The sequence below is a fragment of the Pteropus medius genome, unplaced genomic scaffold (genome assembly GCF_902729225.1).
Source record: "Pteropus medius unplaced genomic scaffold, Ma_sr-lr_union100, whole genome shotgun sequence".
NCBI classification, from domain to species: Eukaryota; Metazoa; Chordata; class Mammalia; order Chiroptera; family Pteropodidae; genus Pteropus; species Pteropus medius.
Window position 1 is genome coordinate 10,023,203 of NW_024352787.1, and position 15,012 is coordinate 10,038,214.

General features: G+C 36.2%; 1 protein-coding gene and 1 pseudogene across 6 annotated transcripts in view; one reads left to right on the forward strand and one right to left on the reverse strand.

Moving 5' to 3' along the window:
- The window catches only part of FAM185A (family with sequence similarity 185 member A), a 55,390-nt gene that overhangs the window by 14,380 nt on the left and 25,998 nt on the right, over positions 1-15,012 (forward strand). The gene's annotated exons all lie outside the window — the stretch shown is intronic.
- On the reverse strand, positions 14,699-14,817 carry LOC120591889 (uncharacterized; annotated as a pseudogene).

The following is a 15,012-nucleotide window of genomic DNA, read 5'->3' on the forward strand; positions in this document are numbered from 1 at the left end:
CCCAGCACCATTTATTGAAGAGGCTTTCCTTTTTCCACTGTATATTTTTGGCTTTTTGTTGAAAATTATTTGCTCATATAAATATGGGTTTACTTCTGGATTCTCGATTCTGTTCCACTGGTCCGTGTGTCTGTTTTCCTGCCAATACCATGCTGTTTTGATTACTGTCGCTTTTTAGTATAATTTGAAGTCAAGGAGAGTGATGCCTCCAGCCTCGTTCTTTTTTCTCAGGATGGCTTTTGCAATTTGGGGTCTTTTGTGCTTTCGTACAAATCCAATAAATTTTTGTTCTATTTCTTTAAAAATTACAATGGGATTTTGATGGGGATTGCATTAAATCTGAATAAAGTTAGATAATATGGTCATTTTAAGTATGTTGATTCTTTCGATCCAAGAACACAGAATATTTTCCATTTCTTTGTATCTTCAATTTTATAAGGTCTTATAGTTTTCATTATATAGGTCCTTCATGTGTTTCGTTAAATTTATTCCTACGTATTTTATTCTTTTTTGTTGCAATTGCAAAAGGAATTATTTTTTCCACTTCTTTTTCTGACACTTCTTTGTTAGAGTATATGAACGCTATGGATTTTTGAACATTGATTTTGTGTCCAGAGACTTTACTATTGTTGCTTATTGCTTCTAGCAGTGTTCTTGTGGAGTCTTTAGGGTTTTCTGTATAGAGAATCATGTCATCTGCAAATTGTGTCAGTTTTACTTCTTCGTTTCCTGTTTGGATGCCTTTTATATCTTCCTCTTGTCTGATTTCACTTGCTAGGACCTCCAATGTTATATTGAATATCGGTGGCGATAGTGGACAGCCTTGCCTTGTTCCTGATCTTAAGCGAAGGTTTTTAGTTTTTCGCCATTAAGTATAATGTTGGCTGAGGGTTTGTCATGATGGCCTTTATTATGTTAAGGTACTTTCCTTCTATACCGACTTTGTTATGTGTTTTTATCATAAATGGATGCTGTATCTTGTCGAAGGCTTTTTCTACATCGATTGATATGATCATATAATTCTTATTTTTTAATTTGTTTATGTGGTGTATCACATTAATCGATTTGCATATGTTGAACCACCCCTGTGCCCCTGGGATGAAGCCCACTCGATTTGTGTATAACCTTTTAAATATGTTGGGCTGTATTCGGTTTGCTAGTTTCTTATTTAGGATTTTTGCATCTGTGTTCATGAGAGATACTGGTCTGTAGTTTTCTTTTTTTGTGTTATCTTTACCAGGTTTTGGTATCAGATTAATATTGGCCTCCTAAAATGAGTTGGGAAGTATTTCTTCCTCTTTGATTTTTTGGAAGAGTTTGAGGAACACAGGCATTAAATCATCTTTGAATGTTTGGTAGAATTCACTGGTGAAGCCATCTGGTCCTGGACTTTTACTTTTTGGTAGGTTTTTGATGATTGTTTGTTTCCCTACTGCTGATCAGTCTATTTAGATTTTCCGAATCTTCTTGATTCAGTCTAGGAAGATTGTATTTTTCTAAGTGCTGGTCCATTTCTTCTAGGTTAATAAATTTGGTGTTATATACTTTTTTGTACTATTCTTGCATAATCCTTTGTATTTCTGCTATGTCAGTCATAATTCCACCTCTTTCATTTCTGATTTTGTTTATTTGTGTCCCATCTCTTTTTTCTTTAGTGAGTCTAGCCAGGGGTTTGTCAATTTTATCAACCTTCTCAAAGAAGCAGCTGTTTCTTTTATTTATATTTTCTATCTTATTTTTTCGTTTTCAGTTTCTTTATTTCTGGTCTAATTTTGATGATTTCTTTCCTTTTGCTGACTTTAGGCCTCATTTGTTCTTTTTATCTAATTTTTTAAGATGAAGCGTTAGGTCGTTTATTTGGGCTCGTTCTTGTTTTTGGAGATAGGCCTATAATGATATGAACTTTCCCCTTATGACTGCTTTTTTTGTGTCCGAAAAGTTTTGATATGTTGTACTATCATTATCTTTCATTTCTGTGTATCTCTTAATCTCTCTTTTTATTTTTTCCCTGTACTAGTTATTCTTCAGTAGCAGGTTGTTTAATCTCCATGTATTTGTGGTTCTTCCTGATTCCTTTTTGCAGTTGATCTCTAGTTTCAAAGCATTATGATCAAACAATATGGTTGGTATGATTTCAACCCTCCTATATTTGTTGAGGCTATGTCTGTGTCCCAGTATGCTGTCAATTCTTGAGAATGTTCCATGTGCACTAGAGAAGAATGTATAAGCAGCTGTTTTGGGATGAAAGGCTCTATAAATGTCGATTATGTCCAGTTGGTATAATGTGTCATTTAAGGATGTTGTTTCCTTATAGAGTTTCTGTTTGGATGATCTGCCCATATCCAACAGTGGGGTATTTAGGTCCCCTACTACAATAGTGTTTTGCTCTGTTTCTCCCCTTAGTTCTGTTAGTAATTGCTTTACATATTTCAGGGCTCTCTGTTTGGGAACATAGATATTAGGAAGTGTTATGTCTTCTTGGTGCATGATTCCCCTTATCATTATGAAATGTCCCTCAGTATCTTTCTCTACCTTTTTTATTTTGAAGTCCGTTTTGTCCGATATTAGTGCTGCCACTCCCACTTTTCTCTGAATGCCATTTGCTTGAAATATCGTTTTCCACCCTTTCACTTTGAATCTATATTTGTCTTTGGAGCTGAGATGTGTCTCCTGGAGACAGCATATGATTGATCCATTCTGCAACTTTGTGCCTTTATTGGTGTGTTCAGTCCTTTTACATTAGGGAGATTATGGAAATATGAAGTCTTCTATAGCCATTTTATCTTTTGCTTTCTGGTAGCTTGGTGTTTCCTGCTTCCTTGTCCTTGTGTTTCTGTTTTCTTTATTTTGGTTGGCTTCTGTGCGTTTTGCCTCCGGTTCTTCTTGTTTTATATTATATACTTCAGTTCTGACTCTATGGTGTGTGGTTAACATTACAAATATGAAAAAGATAGTATTTATATACAGTCATCCAGTTTCTTCTGCATGTGCCTTATTTCCTTTCCCTTTGCAAATTTGGATCTTTGAATCTTCTCCTTTTCAGTCATTGTTATCTCGGTTTGTTTCTATGTATGCTGAACGTTCATTACTATCTTGCTATAGCAATTATCTTCTTATTATTTAAGCTTATAATACTTGGTTCTTAGTAAAGGTTGCAGTTTTCTGCTTCTATTTGCCTGATAGTCTCTTTACTCATAATTATGTATTTTTTTGTTGTTGTTATTTTGTTGGTGGTGAGCTGACCCCTTTCAGAATTTCCTGTAATGCAGACCTCGTAGTGGAAAATTCCCTCAATTTTTGTATGTGTGGAAAGATCTCGATTTCTCCTTCATATCTAAAGGAGAGCTTAGCTGGATACATTATTCTAGGCTGGTAGTTCATTTCACTGAATATTTTATATTTGATTCCATTCCTTTCTGGTTTGTAAGGTCTGCGCTGAGAAGTTCGATGATAATCCAGTGGGTTTTCCTTTACATGTTACCATTTTCTTCTCTCTAGCTGCCCAGAGAATTCTATCTTTGTCATTGATTTTTGATAACTTTCATACAGCGTGTCTTGGTGAAGGCCTCTTTGTGTTGAGATAATTGGGTGTTCTGTTGACTTCTTGAATTCCAAGCTGCAGCTCATTCCTTAGGTTTGGGAAATTCTCCTCCACCATTTGTCTGAAAATGCTTTTCAGTCCGTGCTCCTTTTCCTTCCTTCAATAATTCTCATTATTCTTATGTTTCCTCTCTTATGGTATCAGCTAGTTCTTGTATTTCTCTTTCATTATTTTTCATTCTTCAGTTTCTCTCTTCTTCTTTATGATTTATTTCTAGATTTCTGTCTTTGATATCACTGAATCTTTCCTCCATTTGGTCGACTCTATTTCCCAAGCTTGCTGTTTTATTTTTTAACTCTTACAGTGTGTGTGTGTGTGTGTGTGTGTGTTTTATCTCCAGAAGTACTACTTGATTCTTTTTTAGGGTTTCAGTCTCCTTGCTCTGCTCATCTAGCTGTTTTTGCAATTTCTGAAATTATTGATATGATTTGTTTTGGAGATCATTGAGTTTTTTCAGAAGTACCATCCTGAAGTCTCTGTCATTTAAGTCGCATATTTCTATGTCTGTAAGCTTATTTTCTGGAGATTTTTCTCTTTCTTTCTGCGATGCATTGTTGCCTAGATTGTTCACGGTGTTTAATGAACTATTTCTCAGCCTCGGCATTAATGGAAGTGTATTCTGTTGTTTTTCCAGAAAGAAGATTTATTAAATAAAGGTCTCTCTTTAGCCTGCTGCAAAGAAGGCGCTCTTTGTTTTGTTTCCAGTAGGTGGCGTCTAAGCCTAGGATCCATAGCAGTTTAGATAGAGTTTGCTCAGATTCCCCTGGGGCTCCGCTAGTGATTGGTCTCGTAGGGTATGGCGGGGCGGGGCCCTCTTGTTGGGGGTTGGGAGCTTTGGCTCAGCCTTGGTTTTGCAACCAGGGCTTGTAGAAATCAACTGTTGTTTCTCCATGGTCTTGTCCCTCTTCTCTGCTTTCTGCCCTGATGAATGAGCCCTGCTGCCGGCTGTGTGGAAAAGTCCTGGCACTTCTAGGCAGGGCTGATCAGGGAAGTCTTTGTCGCACCTTCACCCTTCCCCGTCCTCTTGCAAGGAGCTCTTGCAGCTGGAGTGGCAGCTTCTTTATTTGTTCTGGTCCACCACCGACACTGGGGTTCTGACCTGTGGTAGCTCTTATGTGCAGATCCCACGCTCAGACATGCTGCTGTGCAGTTTGGGTGTTTTTTGTTCAGTTTTAGATGTTCAGCTTATTGTTGTTTCAAGAGGAGAGATCTGAAGACATCACTCACTCCGCCATATTTTCCCAGAATCTTTATTCTTGAAATAATTCTTGAACCTCAATTTAATAGTTAAGTCTCATCATCCATTCTTACAATGTTACGGTATTATTTGAGCCCAAAATAGCATGAGTGCAGTGGGGCTGTATCCAGGTAAAGCAAATGGTTTTGCTATTTGTTTTTCATTCAGCTGTGCCTTGAATAATTCTGGTAATTTTTAACCCTTCATATTTTAACAGTGACTTTTATGTAAGCATTGCTTTTCTAACTGTTAATTGCAGTTAAGAGTACCGTACTTAATATATTGAATAGCTTTTAGTGGAACAGCAATTTCTTATTAAGTCAGATATTAACAGCCTCGATATGAACAGTGCTTTATACCATGTTTATACTAAATTCATTAATGTTTAATTTTTTTGCTTTCCTTTAAGGTAGACAAGAATTGAATTTGGTATAGTTTGTCGTTAATAGCTTACATGGTAGTAAAATAGATGTACTTTTTTAAGGCAGTCCTCAAAACACTGTAGGTCTCTTGATTACTTCAAGTAGCTGAAATGGAAACAAATTGCTGGGGATAAAGAGTTCATTTTTAGCCTTTTGAAAGCCTTTTATATTTACTGACTTTTAATATTAAGTCAAATATCTTTCCTTGGACTGTTTAAATCTGAATCAGACCTAGATCCTCTTTTGCACTATTATCTCAGGTTGGGTTTCTTGAAAAAAACCTCTAAGATGGAAATTGGAATGTAGCAAATTTACTAGTGAGGCCTTTTGGGACCAATGCCATGCAATATAAGGGAGCCCAATTTCCATGGGAGAAGTTGGATTGTGGTACAGTCTCAAAAACCCCAAGAGGGAGCTCTGAAGCTGGATGGTCCTCAAAATTGTCTCTAGTCTGGGTGAGGGAAGTTGGACCTTTATATTCCAATCATTAGATACAAGCTGCCCTAAGAAAGAGTATGATCTTGGGCCAGAATTACTCTTTGGTTGAGATAATTCTTTAAGAAGGCTGACAGGGGAGGGCTGTCTGCCAACAGTACTTACTCTCAAATAAGTTCTTCAGTTCCAAAGGGGGTTCTGAGTCATGAATCACAGCACCCATTACAGTTGTATTTATTGATTCATTTTACACATTTATTGACCACCTACTTTGTGCCAGATTTTTTGGCAGCAAGGATATAAAATTGAGCAGGAGATGATACCTATTCTTAAAGAACTCACAGTCATGGAAGAATTGAATGTCATCTTCCTTATTTATAATACTAGTACAGCAGTGAGAAGTAGGGGAAGGAAAAATTTGATCCAGTTGCCACTGTAGAAAAATTTCCATGTTTTTCAACCCTGTTTTCCCTATCTAGTCCTTGGCCTTGACTCTGCTTTGGTTTTTCAGTAGTAGTAAGAATATAAAAGAGATAAGAAAGAAACTCTTCTCATTTCTTAGTCACACGTCATGCATATCTACTGTTTTTAATCACCCTTTAGATAAACCTGCTTTTTGCCTCCCCCTCCTAATACCACCCCTACCTATTCCCATCTTTATTCTAAGGGATTATAGGAGCATGCTATTGGAGTTTGGAGTTTGGAGGTAGGCTGGGTATGGTAAAACAGTTAGTGTTCTAGCCGTGCATCCTAGTGGGTGAGATTAGAGTCATGGCTCATGAAAGGAAGTCCCTGTGTTGTAGCTGCTGGGATTTTAGTAGGGAGAGATATATCCCAAGAATCATACCAAACTGGAACTCTGAATATATATTCTGGTGAATTCTTTGTTATAAATGGTGATGGTCATGTAACATAAATGAGGTATACAGTTTAGCTATATTCAAATAAGCTATCTTAGGAATCTTAAAACTTGTTTTTATGGGAAAATAATGTTGCTGTTTCTAAACATCTGACTTACAGAAAATAAACTTGGAGAATATATACATTCTAAGACCTGCCTGTTCTGAATTTATTTAGTTTGGCTTCTTTTTTCTTGAGGCTTAAACTGACTTTTTTTTTTTTTTCAGGTAAATTTTTAAAAACCCAACATACAGATGTTGTAAAAACTAATTTGTATCACAAACATGATGACAATCACTGTCATTTGTTAGATTTACCAGGTATATGAGTTTGGACCCCTGGTGTCAGTAGGTGGTAGGTGGGTGTTTGAAAGCATCTTGAAAGCTAACATTTATTGAATACCTAAGTGGGCCTGCCTCTTTCACCTAATGGATAATTGGATATTTATAAATGAAGAAAACAGAACTTTGAAATGTGTAATTGTTTGCTTTCAATTATAAATAAATTAGTGGAAGAGCAGAGATTTGATCCAGCTTTCTTGACTTTCTAGGAAATGCTTTTAAATAGTGTTCAAACAAACTTGTGTATATAGCCATGGTGAACTTCTTGATTGGAAACAAAATTCCATCATTGGTTTAAGGGCTTCCTGCCTCGCTCTATAGAGATGTTTCTTCTAGGCAAACAGCACTGCAACACAGGTACACTGCTTCTGCTGTGTTCTATATTATAAACTCCAGTTTCAGATAATTTATTATGCCCTATGATATCTGGCACAAAATGTGGATGTTCCATACGGGTTCGGGTTCAGCTTAGCTTCACAGAGGTATTCAGGGACTCAGTTCATTCCATAAATGTGACGTTGCTATATTCTGTGGCTTCTAAGGCTTCCATGAAAGGAAGAGCGAGCATGAAATTTATTTCTTGTCTGTGTTTTCTATTTGTTCATACACCCTGCTGCAAATGAACATTTAATGTAGTGCCAAGTAATTAGAGGATGCCTAGTAATGCGGAAAAGAATAATGAAAGGAGTGATATGTTTTCTTCTGGCCTTGTAAATTGACCCTTATGTGTAGAGAAGAAAAAAAATCTAAATGTTTTTCCAAATGGAATTTTTAAATATAGCTATGTTTTTTAGGTAAGAAAATGAGTAAGCTAATTGGCTAGTAATATTTATTTGTAAGATTGTTTGAATCACATCTATTAAGTATGTGTGCCTTCTAATACAAAAGAAACTAGTTTATTCATTGATTCAACAAATATTCCTCACTGTTCTGGCACTGGGATCTAGTGAAGAATAAGTACTTGGATAGTTTCTCTTTCGATATAAAATTTTGTGATAGTTTATTGTCTTGATTTCCTTGTAAATTATCAAAAGTTATGTTTTATGTGAAGTACATTTTATTATATTCTGCTATTTGAATATTTGCTTTTTAAAGAATTTTATACATGTATATGTAAGATACATATGTATACACATATATTTAGTAGATATGACGAAGACTAACAGTGCATGCTTTTAAGTTTAAATATATACATAGTCTCCTGACTCTCCTGACTCCTTTAGAGAGAAAGAAAAGCTTCTTTGAAATGTTTTGCTGGGATTGGTTTTATTTATAACATAATTTAAATGAAGTAATTAGGTTTAATATATAAGAGTACTCATGACAGTTTTAGTGTTTTTTGGTTAACTTATTATTTGGAATAAGTGGTTAATTAAATTGCATTTTAAATATTTAGATTCCCTATATAACTTCAAGTCCTATTTTAGGTTCTTTGGGAATATACTTTGATATATAAATTGCTGAGTATTAGTTCTTTCTTTTTCTAAATATTTCAAAAGTCCTTTGTTCCCCAAAGATTTAGCAATATGTACTTGCTTAAATTCTTCCTTAAATAACTACTTTGGATTTTAGAACCTTTCACAGAAATAAAAGTTACATTAACTATACAAACACACTCGATAACTTCGATAGCACTGAAAATTTCATAATGAAATATCCCAGTTTGATTTAAGAAGGACATGTAGTCACTGGTGAATTTATAAATCTGCCTTGTGAATTTAGAAAGTCAGAAATAATATAAAATTTTAAAAGAAAGAAGCTTTCATTGAAAAAATGCTTTGTTCAAATTCTAGTATTTATTAAGTCCATTGTGAAGTTTTGGTTTAATTATTTTGACATATGATAGTTTTATGTTATTATTGAATCTGGACTTGAAACTTTATATGAAATACTAGAAAGGAATTACAGTTTCTTTTGTGGTACAGACAGCATAGATTTTTTTTTTCAGGATTTAGATATGTGATACTAAATATTGCTATTCCATGCATTGTTTGGTCTTGTCTCAACTCCTTGGAGGGACCTGCCTCCTTCTGTAAAGATGCTGCTACCATCTTTAGTGCGTGGCTTCCAAGTATCCACAAAAGGAAGAAAGATCATAGAGGATCATACAAAAAGTTTCAGAAACCAAGCCTAAAAGTATATACATTACTTCTATCATATACTTTTAGCCAGAATATTTTCCAGTGACTACTACAAGAGCCTGAGATAGAGTTTAGCAGTGTTCTAAGGAAGGAGAAAAGCATGCACTGGTAGTCTTTGTCATATCTTATAATTGCTCTTTCTTGAACTTCTATGAGTTCTTCATTTTTCCACCTCCTTGGTATTCTCCAGGATTTCATCTTTGTTTCATTGTTCTTTCTCTTCTTTATTTTCATTGGGCATCTTATACACTTTGGTGTTTTAACTACCCTTGTAGTCTAAAGATTCAAAACTATACCTCTAGCCCTGACTTCCAACTTATACATCCATTTGGATCTTTATAAGCATCTCAGACTCCACATTTCTAACTTATTTTCCCCTGCTTTTCCAGCCCCCTCCAACTCTATCCATAATGTGTTCCTCCATTTTTATTTCCATTTGCAGTTTCTGATAGTACCATGTATCTGACTCCCCACGCTAGAAATCTAGAAGTAATACAAGCACAACTCAGAGATATTGCAGGTTCAGTTGCAGATCACCATAATAAAGTGAGTATAGCAATAAAGTGAGTTGTAATCTTTTCACTGGTGGGTGGTCTTGCCTTTAGTTTGGGAAAAAAAAAAAAAGCAATACCTGTGAAACACAGTAAACCAAGCATAATAAAATGAAGTATAACTGTACTAAATTCCTGTCTCTCTCTCTCTCACCTTTCACATCTAATCAATCACCAGATTTAGATAGGTTTTGTCACCTAAGTATTCAATCTGTCTCACCTTTTTCTTTCTAATTTCTACTGTTCTATTTCAGATTCTTGCCATCTTTTGTCTCAGCTCGAGCAATAACCTTGCTTCCAGTCTTGCCTTCTTCACATCTATCCTCCCTACTATAGCTATGGTTGTTTATTAGAAATGCATATTGAACATGGTATTCTCTTACTCAGACCTTTTCCTATTGCCTCAGTGATCTGACTAACTTAACACTTCCCTCTTCTGACCTTATGCTTTGTCTTCCGGAATTATGTAATCTCTTACTTTTTTTCTCTATATATTCTTACCTGTTTTATACTTCTGAGTCCTCGATCAGAGCCTTTAATCATACTGATCACTCTGTTTATAGTCTTCCTAAAATGCTTTTCTTAGTTTTCTTTATCTCATCGTCTTTTAGTAATCTTTCAGTACTCAGCTAAAGCATCCTCTCCTCATCTCTAGCCTTCCATTAACCAGTAAATTCTTGCCTAATTATAAACTCAAGAGCAAAAATCATGTTTTTTTCCATCTCTATATTCTTAGCATTTAGCACTGTGGCTTGCAAATAGCAAGTGCCTCGCTTCCTGTTCCCCCTCCCCCAAAGAAAAATAAAACAAAAAAGATTTAACCTTTAAGGATAAAAGTCTTTAATTTTAAAGATAAATCTTTGATTGCTCTGTTTGGATTATAAGAGTATGTATGCTGTTTTAGCCATAATCACATTTCTTTTAGTGAAGAAAAATAAACTAATATTTATCTTTAAATCGATAGTTTATTTTTCCCTCTGATAATGCTGGAATGAATTGTTGCTAGCTAAAAAAAACTATATATTTTCTCTAACTCTGGGGATTGTGGGAAAATTATGTAACTGAGTATAGTAAGCACACATAGTTATTACAGATTATATGGCATCTGCTTTATTGGAAAGATGGCTTTAACAAAGATCTACTCCTCTTAGATGGTTGGTTTGTTTATTGGTTTTTAGTGATTGGAGATGAAATAGGTGAACCAAAATATAGAAAATTGTGCTAGTAATGCCCATTTGGTTGATTTGTGTACTTTTAAATATTCTATCTTATTTCACAAAGTATTTGAGGTAAGAGGTCCATTTTGTATATTCTAATGACTTTGGAGCCATTGTGGGAAGCATACTAATAGTCTGTTCAAGACAATTTAGGCCTTCTCTAACATGCCAATGAAAAATCCTCCCAAACTCTGCCCACTGTCATGTTCCAAAGCTACTCTCACATTTTTAGGTATTTATTATGGCAGCAGCCCACTTCTAACTTTCAACATCTTTACTAGTTACCTCTTCCTGTGTAACAAATTTCCCCAAAACTTAGCAGCTTTGAAAACAACAAACATTTATTATTTTACAGTTTGGATGGGTCAGGAACCTGGGAGCAGCTTAACTGGATCCTCTGCCTCGATTCTTCATAAAGTTGTAGTTAAGATATCAGCTAGAGTTGTGGGCTCATTTGAAGGTTCAATCAAGGGAGAATTTGCTTCTTAGTTCACTTGCGTGGTTGGCAGAATTCAGTTCAGATCCTGTTGGGTGGAGATCTCTTTGAGTTCCTTGTTATTGGGCCTCTTTCATAGGGTAGTTGACAATATGTCTAGCTGGCTTCCATCAAGAGAGCTAACAAGACAGAGGCCAGAATCTTTTTGTGAACTAACTTTGGAAATAATATCCCATCACTGTTGCCCTATTTCCTTTGTTAAAAGCAAATCATTAGGTCCAGCTTACATGTGAGGGGATGAAATTATACAAGGACTGGGAGACAGGGATCATTGGAATCCACATTAGCAGCTGTAGGATCTTTGTCCACTGCATGTGATGGCAAATCTGCATTTACTGGGTTTGCAAACTAGAAGAGTATCTAGAACACATTAATGAAATATTTACATGACACATTTAACAGTTCATTTATAACCTTATAACTTACTGAGACCTGAAAATGTTATGAGCTTAATACAAACCAAGTTTTTTTCTACACAAATATACCCCTTGTTCATATATTCATGTGAAGTATACTGGAATATAAGACTTTTAGAGAGATTTTTGCAATCAAAGCACATCTGACTATTAAAAAAAAGGAATCACATGCCTTTTTGCTTTTTCTCACATACTGATACATGTCAGTATTTCCAAGATGCATGAAATGAATTAATGAGTACACTTACCCTAGATTAATTTTGAGATAAAATTATTCCTTTACTTTTTAGAGTAGTTTTGGAAATATGCTACAAGTATAATATTGCTTACACTTTCAGTATAGTAAATGTAAGTGGTATGGCTCCAGAGTAATTATACATTCAAACACACATATGAAGAAAAATTCTTCTGTTTTTGGTATTGGAGGAGGAGAGCTGGGAAAAATGTTTGCAATGTCCAGTATTGTTTTGGGAAAATATATTTTCATTGGAAAATGAAAACCTTTGAAGCTTTATTCTTTGTTAGTCATATTTCAATGTATTCATTATTCCTGCCCAAACCTCTTTAACTCTTGGCACAAAAACCACTTCAATCTAACATATAGACATGGCATACTGGCCTGAAAAATAATAGTAATCACCTTTTTTCCCCATAGACTATTTTAATATTACTTGGTTCAAAACTTGGCTTTGTGTGGTCTAATAAATACAGTGATATTTAGAGGAGGAAAAAAATGGCATAGATGATAGAGGCTCTGTTCATCCCTCTGATGATCAAATCAAAGTTGTGATGAAAACAAGGAGCAGCAGCAAAGAAAAATTGCCTGGGATCTAGGTGAATAAACCATACAACTAGGGAGAAAGCCAAGAAAGCACTCTACAACAGCAGAAGGTAGGACGGGGTGAGGACACGGGGTGACCCGGTCCCAAGCAGCTGAGTGAGACGGAGGCTGCAGCAGCAGCAGCAGCAGCAGCAGCAGAAGCCTCTTAAAGGGTCCACATCCGTAACTGGATTTTCGCGGTGACGGACCTGCTTGCTCTGAGCACTAGTGCCCATTTGGCTGCGTGCAGAAGGCATGAGGGATGTACAGGGAGATACTGTCAGAGTGAGAGTCAAGGTGAGACTTGCTTGGTACAGAAATGCCGGTGTTGTATCCATTGTTCCTTGTTGAGCCCTCCCCACTACCAGTGCGTGGACACAGTGCAGCCATAGCTGTGATGTCATCAAACTGGATAACAGAGGTCACTCTGACCAGGAGATTCCCTGAAACCCTGCCTCCCTCAACCCGGGCCCCACCCAAGCCATATCCAGGTCTATCTTCCGCAACTCAGGTGCTCCTTGCTGAGCAGCGCCTAGACTCACACTGAAGGCAGCTGGCCTTGGTTTCTGGTATGGCCATTTGAGGCAACTATAAGCACAGCATCTGTAGATTGCTTGCTGAATCTTGACAGGTGGCCCCAGAGGGGTAGAGGCTTGGGCTAAATTTGCCCTGCAGCTGAACCCCTCTCAGGACTGTGCCACTGGACACCTACTTCACAAATCCACACTAATAAGACCAGGAGACTTAGGAGCTTTGCTTAGTACATAGAAACAGACACAGAAAGGCAGCCAAAATGGGAAGACAAAGAAGCAGAAACCATATGAAAGAACAGAGATCCAGATATAATGGAGTCAAGTAATCTAACAGATGCAGAGTTCAAAACACTGGTTATAAAGATGCTCAATGGACTTTTGTAGAGAACTCCAACAAAGAGATAAAAATGGAGATGGAAATTATAAGAGGGAACCAGTCTGAAATGGAGAACATATTATCTGAGATGAGAAGTATATTAAATGGAATAAACAAAGGAATAAACAAAATGAATAAAGAAGATGCCTTATGTAGAAGACAGGAAAGCCAATCAGAACACTCAATCAGAATTGCAAGAAAAAAGACCAAGACTATAAAGATGATTTAAGGAGGATATGGGACACTATTAAGGCTCCAAATATTTGTCTGATCGGTGTAAGTGAAGAAAATCAAGACGTTGAACAGCTGTTTGAGGAAATGATGGAAAACTTTCCTCACCTGGTCAAGGAAATGAACATACAACTCCAAGAAGCTCAGAGGATTCCAAAAATCAGGGATCCAAAGAGGCCCACACCAAACATATAATTAAAATGCCAAATGTTAAATACGAAGAAAGAATATTAAAAGCAGCAAGAGTAAAACAAATAGTTACTTATAAGGGAACACCCATAAGACTGTCAGCTGATTTCTCAAAAGAAACTATGCAGGATAGAAGGGCTTGGCAAAAAATATTCCACAGGATTAAGACCCAGGATCTACAACCGAGAATACTTTATCTAGCAAAGCTATCATTTAGAGTTGAAGGATGGATAAACAGCTTCCTAAACAAAAATAAGCTAAAGGAATTTATCACCACCATGCCAGTGTTACAGGAAATGTTGGAGAGACTTCTTTAAGAAGAAAAAACATGTATCAAAAACAGGAATAAAGAGTGGTAACAACTACATTCCTATCAATAAGTACCTTAAATGGAAAAGAATTAAGTGTTCCAGCCAAAAGATAGAGTGGCTGAAAGAATAAGAAAACAAGACCGCTACATATGAAAAAGAAGGGGATGGAAAAATATATTGCTCTGACTGACTTAGAAGATATTTAAGTCAGAAAGAGAGAGATAAACACTATATGATTTCACTTATATGACCCAGGATGTACAACCAAGAATAATTTATCCAGCAAAGCTATCATTTAGAGTTGAAGGAAGATAAAGAGCTTCCTAGACAAAAATAAACTAAAGGGATTTATCACCACCAAGCCAGAATTACAGGAAATGTTGGAAGGACTTTTTTTTTTTTGAGGCAAGACAACCCTTGGTTGGCCTCACATATTGCGAGGACTTTGTCAGCTTACAATCCCTTATTTTTTTGTTTGTTATGCCTACAGCACCTGGTCTTCCTAGGTGATCTCTCATCCAAGTACTGACCAGGCCCGACCCGGCTTAGCTTCCGAGATCAGACGGGATTGGACTAGTTCAGGGTAGCATGGCCGTAGACTGGAGGGACTTCTTTAAGAAGAAAAATAACGTATCAAAAACAGGAGTAAAGAATGGTAACAAGTACATTCCTATCAATAAGTACCACAAATGGAAAGAATTAAGTGCTCCAACCAAGGGATGGAGTGGCTAAAAGGATAATAAAAAAAGACCCCTACATATGAAAAGGAAGGGAATGGAAAAAGATATTGCTGTG